Raw genomic sequence first — 12025 nt, 5'->3', positions numbered from 1 at the left:
GAAGTATCATTAATTAATAATTTACTACATTTATTTCCTTGTTTCACGAGACATTTTAGTGTCCTGAGATAATCTTTATCGAGATAGTATAAGGTTTTCAGAGCCAAAGTCAAATTTTTAAAAACGTTAAATATACTGGTTGGTGACAAAAATTTGAAGACATTTACCATTTTATCTTGCTACCAGTCTTGCGACATGTTACTGATACACAAGTACCGGAAAGAAATGCAAGAACAACGAAAACATCTTTTGTTCTACATGTCAGACACTCTTCGATATGGGGGAAAAAGTGTCACCAGTCTTGGATACACTTTCTTTGTATTCTCTTTTGCTGCTTTGCGTCCGTAAGCCAAACATACAGCATTCCCCCAAACAACACGGTTTTAAATAAGAAGGTTCCCAAGACATCTTATTCTCTATCACTTCTCCATACTATTTCAACTATAACTGTAAGCAAAAAGCGGCAAATGCATGTCATTTCTACACGACATTTTGAGTGAATGGTCGGCTAACGTATGAAAAAGTTTGCTTATTATCATATACATATTCTGGCTAGTCTCGACACTTATAAGATAGACACTGTCGATACAGAAACAGTACAGAGCGATGGTATTGGTTAAGAGTCTGACACGGCATTGCATGCTGGCAAATGTAATAGAAAAAGTGTAACCGTTTCGGTCCCTGAAAACCATTCAATTTGGATTTTTTCCATATTTCCGAAATTTTACGGAAATTTTCCGTATAAGTTTATAAATTTTATTTGACCATAGCAGCCTTTGGCTTAAACATCTGCCAGAGACTTCATCCTCTTTCAATATCGACAGTCGTCAGTTAACAGTCGAACTGTACGGGATAATGGCCTGACTAATGCGATGAAAGGAGGTAATGAATATTTTAAAATGTAAAACTGTTCAGAGTTAAATGTTTTCAACTCCACAGACTCGAATGCACCAAAAGGTGTAAAGTGTCTCTAATAAACAAACAAACAACACAACACAACAAAACTATTTCTCAACGAAATCATGAGATTGTTTCACAAATCGATTAGCATTTTGACTTAAAAATTAATTCGTATAGAAAGTTTGTATTACTGCACAAAATTGACGAAAAGCTTCAATTACGTGCTCTTCACGATCATCGTACTTCACAGGCACGGACGTCAATGACATAGTTCAGGTGATTTCACTGCACGGACTTTCCACGTGATAAGTTTATGCTATTTTGAAGCATATTGATTTAAAATCTTTTTATTTTTGACACTTTACTCAGAAAATAATACGTAAATTAGAACGAAAATAATAGTGAACTATTCAAATTAAACAGAATTCACATAAAATATCAGCGTTACTGTCCAGCACGTTCTATCATCTACCATTTGGCAATTGAGATCTCCCATGGCCATTGGACCGGACGGTATTCGAACGGTATTGATTGTACAGAAGAGATTTGGCTAATTCTGTTGCAATTCCGCTGATCAACATTTTTAATGCATCACAATCACAGGATAAAGTTCCTTATAGATGAATAGAATCCATAATTAACTACCGTGGGATCACCTCGTTGTGTGCTGGATCCAAACTTTTGCTAATTTTAGCAGGAGACGTACATTTTACTGCAGTCGAATCATACATTTCGTATGTCCAACATGGGTGCTTTGAAGATTTGTCAATAAATACAAATCTTGTTGAAACCTCAACGCTCTGTATCACGGCTATTGAAGTCGGAGCCAAATGGGCACAACTTACACTCACCTTAAGTCATCTGGGGATCCTTCACACTTCGTTGGATCGTAAAATAAATGTCAAGCTGTGTTCGCGACGTTCGTACAGCTTTGCTAGCAATTCTGGAGTGCCACAGGGAAGCCACTTGGGATTTTTACTGTTATTTTTTAAATGCAATAAAATCAAATCCAATCAGTGGAAAACTGCAGAAAATTGCAGCGGATACTGAAGCTGTTTAAGAACTGGTGTTGCTTGAATCAGTTGCTGGTCAAGATGTACAACCTTCCAACTCACCAAGGTATTTTACAACCTTCCATTTTACTACCTCATTTTAAGACTGTTTCCGCGAAGTAATCCAACGGTGCATAGGAAAATTGCTGTCGGTTACTCCGTGAGTAGACGGAAGAAATGGTCCTGTTCATGCGAGCTGTATTGAATTAGACACTTAATTTTTCACAATCTTCTGTAAGTTTTGAGAAATGCTTGAGTAAGGCGTGGTTCACAAATTACGTAACGCAAAATTTCCGGTTTTTTGACCCCCTCCCTCCCCTATGTAACTTTAAGTAACGCTTGGCATAACCCCCCCATTAAATTACGTAACGTCAACCAAACCTCCCCCCCGTACCACAACATTCAATAAAAATGACTTGAATCGCATATTTCTTTTAATTTTTAAGAAATTTAACCGAATTAGCAAGATAGGCAAATTAGCAAGCTTCATATTAAAAACAACAATCAGGTATCGGCCCATGTTAAGCTGAAATTGTAAAAAAGCAAAGCCATGGGCAGGCTTGTCCTGCACTCAGTGAACTTATTTTGCTTTTTTAACTGTAACACCTCAGCCAAGCAAAATTCGAAAATCTCATATATGGGGCATTTATAGAGTGCAATAGTATTGCTCTATCTTTAGTATTTACGGCGCACTCCCAGTTCACACTGGGATCGCACCTTCGTGCACCAGCCAGTGTGAAATGAGAGTGTGCCTGAAATACTAAAGATAGAGCAATATTTAGTTCAGCAATCTTATGGATAATAATTTACTCTATAAATGCCCCATACATAATATTTTCGAATTTTGCTTGGCTGAGGTGTTACAGTTAAAAAAGCAAAATAAGTTCACTGAGTGCAGGACAAGCCTGGTCATGGGTATAAACGTCCTGTTGAGAACTTGACCCTTCTTTATCGACAGACTTCGCAGCCGGCTATTAGAGTACAGGACAATTACGGGGCTAGTGCAACGATCCTTCTGACTCTATAGCAGCACTTTCCAGCCGAGATTCCAACATACGACGGCTTGTTAGGCCAGCATCGTACCCCTAAGCAAACTGGGCAGCCTGAAATGGTCTTCAACCGTAATAACAGAAAGTTTAGTAGGATTATCTTCATCAGCTACAAACCATAATTTTATATCATAATTTTCATTAGTATAAACCGATTCACTGTTTTTCACCTCCAACACGTCCTTTCCTCATTTGGAAACTGCCTTTTTGGTATTCATAAATTTGTTACGTAACTATTCTCATGACTCCCCCTCCCCCCTATGTAACAACAAGTAACGCTAACTCGACCCCCCTCCCACCCCTCTAAGCGTTACGTAATTTGTGTACGAAGCCTAAATTTAATTGTCTGTTTGAACTGTTTACCAGTAGTTGTAAGTTCCATTACTGTTGGAATCACCGGATGAACTGGAGATTTGCTTTTTTCTTGGAATATTGTTTAGATCGAAAATTGCTACGGTGTTGCTTAGAATTTGTTCTCAAATCGATTGTTTCTAATCAATTTTTAACACACTTCTTTGCACAGTAGAATACAGTAGATATTCGGATGTACCGCAAGGAAGTAATATGGGGCCATTGCTTTTTTTTAATGACATCTGCTAATTTATATTATTAAGCTGATTTTTATTTATACTGGCGATTTCAAGCTGCACCTTATCCTACGTTGAATAATAGAGCTTTTTATACTATTCTGAAAAGCTGAGCTTCCTGAGAATCCAGAGAGCTATATTTCTCTTGTTTTTGAGATAGATTACATTTTCCACTTATTAAGCATAAATTGTACCAACCACAGTGCCAACCTCAGATGTTATCCGATTGTATCCCTGCCAACGTTACCATTCGAAAACGCCAAACTACACATGGCGGGGACTTTTTTTCCGGACAGCCATTTAACCGCAGAAAATAGCCCATACCCCATTATTTTCTTTCTTTCAATGGAATCTCCACTCCAACTAAACGTTTTTCCCATCAATGCTCCCCAACCCCCGTCCCGGGTTTCGATTGGCCAGTCTATTTGCACCATTCGATTCGTTCGAGAGTAGAGGCAAAGTTGGTTCGGCGGGCCCTTGCCCGAGATTCGTTCGTTCGTTCCGTTCATTCAATTATTCTGTTTGTCCTTATCGGCGATGAGACCCAACCGATTCGATCTCCATTGACTGCTGTTTCCACTGCTTCACTGCTGCTCCCCGGGCACCACCGTCTCGATATCCATTCCGTCGAGGTCGCCCTGTCACACTCTTTGTATGCGAACCGTCTGGCCGTGGAGCACACAAACCGATTCCGATAATAATATGGAGATCGTTTACGCTGCAAATCAATTAAATATGCAACATGGACATAGGCGCCTGATGTTTTTTTCCATGGCTGTGTGCGTGTTTGTGTGCGGTGTCTAATCTAGCCCAATCAACGTTTTTACTCTGAGTGTGTAGTATATAGGAAACGAGTCGATGGCCTATCACTGGACATTCTGGTGGTTCACCAAACGGGACATTCTGGTGGCTGACACCAAACGAGTTGAGTCCGAAAGTGGGTACTTCACCTCTAATGAATCGAAGGCGGAGTACGTTTTTATGCCTTATAAGCGGCAGACCGGTCGCTGGCACTACATATACTAGCGCTAGTTAGTTTACACAGCAAACAGCTGAAAACTACCGACTTATTATTCCTCACTCACAGTCGTTATTTCTGCCCCAGACCGCGCCGGCTTGTTGCTCTTGAACAAATCAGTCAATCAATCACCGAAGTGCCTGTTCCTGGCCTGTGAAGCAGCGGGTGCGCGCGTGAATCGTTGCTTTTTCGCTTGAAACGTTCTCACCCTGAAACCACTCTGCGCACCTGCCGGCGTTGTTCCGTTTGTGGACATAAACTGTTCCATTTGGCGGTCATTTAGATATAACAAAACGTTGTGATTTAAAAAATAGATACTAAAATCGATGACCCAAAAAACCTACGACGAACGACGGGGAGCGGAGGGCTTTTGTGAGGCTAAATTGCATAACCTCGACCGTGATTTGGCTTCTTTTTTTACGCGAACACTATTGGCTGTTCAAAAACATTCTAAACTCAATGCGGCGTCCGTGTCCATTGTTGCCATGCCAAACGTCGAGGGGAGATTTCAAACTGGTTCCCGGTTTGGAGAGTTGATTGACCGCCGGACTGCGCACTGGATGTGCGGATTTTGACGGTTTCGAAGCGCTTAAAATAGACCCTCCTGCTGCTGACACATATATGGTTGTGTTCGCAATGTTCTTAATTTGGCAAATGGTTTTTTTGTCAGTGCCAGCGACTGATTGTGGTTTTTGTTTTGAAAATGTCTATCAACTTCAAACTGAAATTAATTCCTTAATTGATAGCACCTATCGGGTTGACTAAAGGAAATTCAGTTGAAACATATTTTTTAGTTTGCAGACATCACCAAAACTGATTTCCATAAATCATAAGAGACAGCATTTTTCGCTCCGGAAAGACTATCTCATAAGAAAAATCATTTCGTTCGTTGGACCAATTTTGCTTTGCAAATTAGAATCCAGCTGTAAACAACCCGTTTCGTATCACTGTGCTAAACAGTTCCACGTTACGTACATATTTTGGCTGATATTTACGTCCCGATTTGCGTGCAATTGGCAGCGGATCCGATTATGCTCCGCTTCGCGTCGCTTCACTGTGTCTGATTGAAGTGAACAGTTGAATAAATATTTATCACCTTCTCACTGAACCGGAAAACTTTCAATGCCAAAGTGAATTTCAACCAATTAAATGCCGTCACATGGCTGGTAGTGACAGCAAATAAAGTGCAGTATATTTTCCGAACCAGAAATTGATGCCAACCGGTTGCTACCTTTCCCCATTCCCGTTTCCCGTCTGAGCAGCTCGGCGATCGTAACGTAACACTAACGACATTCCTCAACGCGACAAAGCTCTTCTGCCCGCGACCTACACCCGACTTGCGGAAACATCGGCGCTGCTCATGTTGACCGCTCTGATTAGCGCAGCTCTGCTTGGCCGAAGTGATAAGTGCGTATTGACTGTTGCTATCGCCCTTCTGGAAAGCGTCATTCGAACCTGCATGCTAATTAGTTTCGTAAAAACGCCGACCAGTCGACACTGGGAATTTCTGCCCAGTTGGCACTCCCAAACCGGTGTAGGTCAGTTAGACAATATCTAATAGAAACTGGATTAGCTAGAGGAATAATATCTAATCCAGTAGCAGTGCCAGTCTTAAATTTGTGTATTTTATTTCGGGTATGTTTTAGAAACACGTTTTTATTTACTTGCGTAAAAATGAACCTCGTTGAATATATTAAGTTAAACGTCTCGGTTAGAAAAGAGCGCACAAGCTCACTCAATTACTGAATGGTTCGGAACTGTCACATGATCACCCAATTCCAACTTATATTTTACCAGCTCCCCATTGAATTTTTCCCCAAAAATACCAATCTAGGTCAATCGATACCACTTTGGATCTAAAACTGATTTCCATTAACATAACATTCCTCGTAAAACCAATAAATCTCCCACTAACATTAATCTTAATCTTCTATATCTCTGTATCTATCTCTATCTATCTATCCTCCACCGAACAAATGCGGCACCCGGATAACGTCTCCTGGCAGTCCGTACTACCGTTGCTTGCCTGAGAGGATTGCCAGCTCACGTCAAACCTGCAGCTAGCAAGTTTCAGCAGTAGCTAGCCGGAAGGCCGAGAGCATCCGGAAGCAGAAGAGAGAAAAAAACACGGAAAAGAAATAACCAACAAGTGATTCTTACCAGTCGTGTCGTTATAGGCAGCCGTGCTGGGTTGTACCACCGCGCTTTTCCCATTTTTCATAATCGTTGCCTTGCCGGCTATCTCTCCGGAGTGTCGATCGTGTTCAAATCGTGCCTCAATCGACGAGCGTGACCGTGCGCCACCGCCAACGGAAGGGCAGGCTCACACTAATCTAGCTAAACCCGACAAACGAACTGATTATCGAGTCTCGGAGAAGTAGAGAAGGTATTGTTCATGAAAACTGTTTGTGTTTTTTTTTGTTCATCGAAGTCAAGAAAAAAATGATGCCCCGATTGACCTTTTTTTGAACTCCATGGCAAATGATATATCATGATTCTGTTCTAAAAGTCTATTGAATTTTTATCCTATTTATGACAAAATAGGGGCTTGAGTACTTGCCTGCAAACTATACTTGTGCGGAACATTTTTCTGAGCATAGTTGTTGCTATCGGCCTCAGAAAAAGCTCTTTTCATATCTACATGCTAATCACTTTTGTTATAACGCCGACCAGTCTGTACTGAATATTTCTACCCAATAGGCAGTCCCAAACCGGTACTGGTCGGTTAATAGGTATTCAATGGAAACTGAATAATCACTGTTTCAAATCCCGCAGTAGTGCCAATCTGTAATTTGTTTCATTTCGGATATATTTTAGAAATTCGTTTTTTCTTTTTTGACTTGAACGAATCTCGTCGACGTATGTCGACTTAAACATCCCGGTTAGAAAAGAGCACACAGGCCCATCTATAGTTGCTGAATAACTCAAAACGGTTCTTATGCCGACTACTTTTTTCCACAAAATAGGTGTACAAACTATATTTGTACAAATTCAAAATGTAGATGTTTTGATGGGCGCTTTGCTTTGCGAGTAAATTTTTGAGATTGTAACCATGCACGTCCTCACGTACATCAATAAAACCTGTTTTCGATTCACCAGACTTCACCAGCTGAGTTGCAACCGGTGTAATCACATTGTTTGATAACGAATGAAGGTCATTTTGCATTCTACGGGGGAGAAATTCCAACCAGGGTCTTTCATACATCAACAGGCACGCTGTACTGCTACAATTGAGTTATACTACTCACACGGCGATGTCTTCAGTTATATGGTTATTTTTACGTGATACTTACCATTGTGCTTATGAAACGGCTAAAATAGTGTAAATTTACGAGTTTGTATAGGCGTGTCATTTGGGATTTTGGTTTATAATGCCATCATTTCCCACTTTTTATAACTTTCGTAATGACAGTTTTTTTTAAAGTAATACATAAGAAAATCATAACTGTCATACTGGATTTCTTGACAAGAATATTAGCTGTGCACAACTAGATTATAAAAATTAACTTCATTATTACAAAATGTACTTTTCCATCACCATCAGAGATGGAAAATCTATGACATTGATCTAATCTGTTAGTTAACACCACACTCACGGATCAGGATCTGTACAGTGAATCTTTAGCCTTGATTACAATATTTTGTTCTTGTAACAATTCTCAGTAGTCGCTCACGTAGTTATCCCTTACGTAGAAGTGAGATCGCTTTGTTTGTCTTGAGGATTATGTACAGCATTCAACCGATCGTCTGCTTTGATTATATTCCTCAGCGCGATCAAGCGACCAACATGATCTGTTATTAAGGTTCTCATGATCTGTACAGAGAAAACGTAGATTATGTCCAGTTAAAAACCAGTTTCCTACTACGGGAACGTGAATTTTGATCTAATTTCTGTCTTCCTACTGACAGTTAAACTAAACTGTCCCACAGGGACGCCATCTGCGTTCCCTACTCTTCGTACTATGAATGTACGATTTTCGTTCATTCAATTTTTCTATCCGATTAGATTACATTGAAAGACTTTCAGGAAAAACAATCAGAATATGCCGAGGCTGCTTAAGCTTCTTAGAATAAATATTAAACATCATAAAACGGTATTACAATTAATTTTCAATATGAAAAAATGGCAACAAAAGTTTAAATTTTAAAAAATATACCTGCCCGCGCGCGTTTACCGGGCTTTGTGAGGGACGATTAGTACTTTAGTACTTTAGAGGCCGTCTTGTCATATGAATATGCCAGTCATTTAGTGATGTGAATGCCACTGCGGTCGTTTTGCCTACGTGCGTCGACTTATTGATGTGAGAAAAATTGTCTTAGCGGCCGGCTTGTCCTTAATGAACCGACCATTAGGGGAGATAACGATTATGATCGTGTAAGCTGGCATGTCGTCCGATTTCGTTCGAAGCTTGTGTATTGGTTCCTTTGTGCTTTGATTCTTACACCGTGGAAACACGAAAAAAGGATTATTTGCAATGTTCTTGCAATTATAAAAAACTAAGCTGCAATTCAATATTTTTTCGAAAAAACTCACTAAACTATCTTTCATTTTTCATTAAAACCAGTTCAGTGAATGGTTCAGAAAAACGATTTTTGGGACCACCCCTTGCCAGAGGAGGGCAATTTTAGCACCAAATAAAAAAATATGGGTCTAAAAACTTCCAAACAGGAACAAGTTTTGAAACAAATAGGAGCATATGTAATTTTTGGTCTCTCTTTATTTCGTGGAATTGCTGGTAGATAGCCATTATAGTAGAGCATGCAAAACTTCCTTGAGGAACGTTAATTTAGTGAATTTAGTCGGAAGCCTTTTTATTATACAAATTTATTTCAGAGCATCTTGAAATGGGTTAACTTTTTGCGCGATCAGAGTTTCTGGAATTATTAAAAAAATACCCAGGTAACCAATAGACATTACAAATTCTATTTACATTACATTGACCTTGTGACGTTGGTTAAAATTTCAAGATACAAGCCATTACTCAGTGCAGTGGAGAAAGAAAATCATGTTTGAGGCAATTTTGCAAAATTTTACTCGGAAATGCGGGTCGGAAATTCTCAGAATTTTATGAATGAAAACATTATTTTCACGGCGAACTCCAATGGGAATTCCGATTTCCTCGTACATCGCTCATTTCAAGCCGTTATCACGTTTGACCAGGGTCGTTAAATGTACTGTTTAGTGACACACATTTGAAGACATTTACCATTTTGTTTCTAGTACACAACCACCAAGAAATGCTAGAACTACAAAAACATCTTTTGATCTTCATGTCGTACACCCTTCAGTATGGTAGAGAACTTAGCAACACTCGTGAGACACTTTTTTCGGTATTCTCTTTTTTTGTTGCTTGCATATAAGTACCAGTACTCGAAAAAATTGACAGCCCTGCATGAAGGCGAATATAAAACGCATTCAGCGCATGTAGTTTTACCCCTGGTGGTATTTTTTATGTGTCAGTCCATGAACGTGACTACTGAGCTGCTGACAGTGGTTATCTTCATCAGTTTTTCTTCCCTTCAATACAATTCATTCATGAATTGTAGTGCTGAATGATGCTTTGTCTAACCTATCAGTCAATTTTCTTGCTCTTGAGTGATATATCAGGTCTTAAAGTTTAGTTTTTTGAACGGCCTGCTTTTTAAAATCAACCCAAACCTGGTTGATGTCAATCAACCAATTGAATCAATTGAAACTTCGGAGCAATGTTTACGTTTATTGTAGTTTCGTTGGCCGTTGTCGGCAGTTTAAAATGAATAAATGATTGACATTTGATTTCATTCACTTATTGTCGAACAACACGAACATGAATGCAAGTGATTCGCAGTAGAATTGTTGGTTTCAGGTTGGCAAAGCTGAGTTCCTATCATCTATACTAGAAGCAGCAAAGCATGAGCAGTTAATTCAGGAGTATTGCATAAATTTATCACGAGATTTCAAAGCACTGATAAGCACAAGATACAGCTTTCCCTCAAACAACGGGGTTTTGAATAAAAACGTTCTCACGGACGGCTTCGAGTAATAAACACACCTTATTTTCTATCATTTGTCCATACTATTTCAGCAAGAACTGTAGGCAAAAAGCGACGAATGCATGAGATTTCTCCGCCGCCCAGTTAGCTTCGTGGTACGATGCTGCTCTGACAAGTCAGTCTTGCGGCTAGGCAGTGCTGCTAGATAGAGTCAGTAGGATTTTTGCACTAACCCCGTAACTGTCCTGTACTCTAATAGCCGGCCGCGAAATCTGTCGATAAAGAAGGGTCATGTCTTAGAAAGACGTTTAAGCTCACAGCTTTGCTTTGCGTGAGATTTCTATGTGACATTTTGTGTGACTGATCATCGCACATAAGGGAATGCTTGCTTATAATAACGTACGTAGTCGGGCTAGTTTCGACGTTTATAATAGATAGACATTTTCGATGCACAGAGTGTTCGAAGCGAGTCAAATCAACATTTTCTTCTGACCTTATAAAACACATGGTTTTTTACTATTTAACATCACTGTTGAGTCCATAATGCCAATACAATCAACTTTTTTAAGCATTTCAAAATCAGCTTACTTTTATCACTATTTTTTTCTTCGATCAAAATAATTGTGTCAAGGACGGCCTTGTTGCCAGTTTGGCTGCTAGCAAATTTTGTGAAATAAATTTTCCACTTTATTTACATAGTTATCGGCGATTTGAAACTCTATAATAGAATAATTTTTTACTGTAATTAGTTGTTTTTATCACCAGTGCATGTTTATTCACAAAAATAGAAGATATTATTTAACTGTACACTGTACAGTGCATTGTATTTAACACCTGTTAATTAAAAAACAACTCGGAAACCATGAGGTTATCAATTTGGCATCACTTTTTGTATGTGCCGTACATCCCCATCATATTTTTGTTTAATTTTTTATGCCATAGAATTGGCCATATTTCATCATAAATTTGCTCCCATTTTTAATTATATTTTGTTTTTTCGCCTAAAAAATTTACGATAAAAGGACGATAACTTTTACTGTAAATGAAAATTTTTGTTCGCAAAAAACCAGAATTTTTTATTGTTAAGATACTTAACAACCCGTCATTTTTATAGTAGAATCTCTGAAAACCATGAAAGTTATGGTGGACATCAATAAGTTTAATGGTTTGGTTATCTTTTCTGTCGATAAATTTTATTGTTTTTACTGTATTTTGTATTCTACTGTCTAATTTTTATCTTCGTGTTATGGTTATTTTTTTCCGGGCATGCTCGAACGATTACTAGAAATTTATAATGATCCTTAATGATTACCTAAGCTTATCATTGATTATCATATTGATTACCAATCTATATATATTAGAGGCTTGTCTGTAGCCAAAACCAGGCCTCTGACAGGACGTCATAAGAGGCTTATCGGTAACTAAAAACATACCCCAGACAGGACG

At 38.9% G+C, this 12025-nt stretch overlaps 1 protein-coding gene across 6 annotated transcripts in view; it reads left to right on the top strand.

Moving 5' to 3' along the window:
- The window catches only part of LOC128733753 (sodium/potassium-transporting ATPase subunit alpha), a 148269-nt gene that overhangs the window by 96359 nt on the left and 39885 nt on the right, over positions 1-12025 (top strand). Inside the window, exon 2 of one of the 6 annotated variants that reach the window (XM_053827572.1) lies at positions 6613-6992. The exons of the other annotated variants lie outside the window; for them this stretch is intronic. The gene's annotated coding sequence lies outside the window, so the exon portion shown is untranslated. The remainder of the gene's footprint in view (positions 1-6612; positions 6993-12025) is intronic. 6 annotated transcript variants of the gene reach the window in all.

Source organism: Sabethes cyaneus, chromosome 1, assembly GCF_943734655.1.
Source record: "Sabethes cyaneus chromosome 1, idSabCyanKW18_F2, whole genome shotgun sequence".
Classification (NCBI taxonomy): Eukaryota; Metazoa; Arthropoda; class Insecta; order Diptera; family Culicidae; genus Sabethes; species Sabethes cyaneus.
This window is presented reverse-complemented; position numbering and strand designations above follow the sequence as displayed.